Source organism: Lactuca virosa, chromosome 8, assembly GCF_052849685.1.
Source record: "Lactuca virosa cultivar CGN04683 chromosome 8, Lactuca_virosa_CGN04683_v6, whole genome shotgun sequence".
NCBI lineage: Eukaryota > Viridiplantae > Streptophyta > Magnoliopsida > Asterales > Asteraceae > Lactuca > Lactuca virosa.
In genome coordinates, this window is record NC_136433.1 from 259,662,762 (window position 1) to 259,665,019 (window position 2,258).

Here is a 2,258-nt window from a genome sequence, read left to right on the forward strand (position 1 = left end):
GCTTATGTTGCATGAAAAAGACATTTATGTGTGTGTAAGTGTGGTGGCCAAAATCAAGAGTTAGTATACTCTCTCATACATTTTCCAAGTTTGTGGTGATTTGTGATTTCCATTTGAGGCATTCACATTATTGGTGCTTGGCTCTCAAACTCCACGGAATCAACAATCAACAAAAGGTATGTAATTCATCTAGTTCTTTTATGGTTAAAAGTACCCCATGCCATGCTAGATAGGTTATAAACCATGGAAAATAATATTTTGCATGTATCTTAGACAAACATAGATCCAAGGTTTAATAGGATTGCATGTACACTTAGGAAGTGTTAGAATGCTCAAAACCCAACATCATGTTCATATGAGTTTTGTTAGATCATAGGAATTATTTGCAAATTGTTTGTTAGTTAATTATTGATCTTAATGTGTTTTAATGGAATTCATAATTTGTCCTCAAGTTATGGAATTCCAAAAGTTTTTCTTTTAAATGTTTTTTTAAGAAGTCATAAGTTACATTTTCTTGAAGAGTTTTCTAATAAATGCTTTTATGGACTCCATAACTTGTCCTCAAGTTATGGATATCCAAGAGTCTCTTCATTAAAAGTTTTAAAACACTTAATTAAAACTCATAAGTTATGAATATCCAAGAGTTTTTGAATTGTTCAAAACTTGCCCTCAAGTTTTGGAATTTGTAAAGTCGCACACAAACTTTAATTCCATACCCTAGAGTTTTAAAAGTTAAAATTCAACACTTGTACTATTTATAACATTAATGGTTAATTATTATATATATGTATAAGATCAAGTCGTTTTACCGTTAGTAGGCCTCATTCACGAAGCCGGTCTATAAGGGGGGTATAAGGTTGTTGCCTATAAAATGGCAACTTAATGGGTGTCCACTCTCACCCACCGCTTCCTTGATCGGTGGAGGGTCGTTAGCCGAACGGGTAAGACAATGACTTTAATTCTCATTAAAAGTATAATGATTATAAAGTACCTAAATATTTTTATAAATTCCCAATCTTAGTTACTTTAGGAAAATGTGAATTTGGTGCTAACCCATGAAATTCACACTTTGTACCTTACCAAGTCGTTGGTGGAGCGTGTGTGGTTAACCGGCACACTAACTTGGACTAGTAAGGATCACGAAGGGTGACTTAATGTTTATCATAGATCGGTGGAGCGTGTGTGATTAACCGGCACATCGATTAGGTGATAATATTAAGGGTACCAAGTGAGTTTGCATGGTTATTCACACCTTGTTTTGTGATCCTCGACATTCCAGTCACAAAACTTGAAAGGGCACAATCGAGATTGAAACATGCCATTGAAAAGTTCAATGAATCTCAAAAGATCTAGGAGTTTCAAATCCAATAAAAACCTACTAAATTATTTCGTTTTTTCATGGTGGAAATTGGTGAATCGTTATTTGCCTACCTTCAAATATTTTATAGCTTGGATTACGGCATCCCTCTTCCAAGTTATAAAATATTGTGTTGGGTCCTAGCCTTAATATTCCATATTGGGTGTTATATTAAGGACTTGAATCAACTAACTTGATTTTCTCCCATTGTAGATGTCTGGTTCAGACAACTATGATCTTCCCAAATCTATTGGAACAAACTTTCTTCTTGAAGATGATGTCCCTCAACATCATGCTTCACTTCCTCTACCTCCTCCATTTATTCTCCCTGACCCACAAGCCCGAAGACTTGAAAGGTTCAAGATCACTCAAGCTCTACTAGAAATGAGACATAAAGATGGAAGACCTGTGTGCACTCATGTCTTAGGAATGAAGTCACATATTGACAGGCTGAGAATGTTGGGTGCTGTTATTTCAAGGAAGTTCGCTGTTGACTGGGTTCTTCAGTCACTTCCTGAGTCGTATAGTGAGTTTATTAAAGACTACCATATGACAGATCCTGACATAACCCTAATAGATCTTTCTTATTTGCTTGTTGCTGCTGAGTCAGCAATGATTTGGCGCAATGGTCAAGCAAATATTGATGGAAGGTCTAATTCTCAAACTTCCATGGACATGGACAATGATAACATTGGAAGTCCAGAAAAGCTTTCTCTTCCCAATGGAAAGGGATCGACCTTGGTCAACCAGGTTGACCAAAAGGTAAAGGGAAAGGCTAAGTCTGTGATTGTCTCGTGTACCATTCCCAAAGAGTCTATATGTTTTTATTGTCATGAGAAGGGACATTGGAAGTGAAGCTGCCCTGAATACCTGAAATATTTGAAAGCAAGTAGAGACAAAA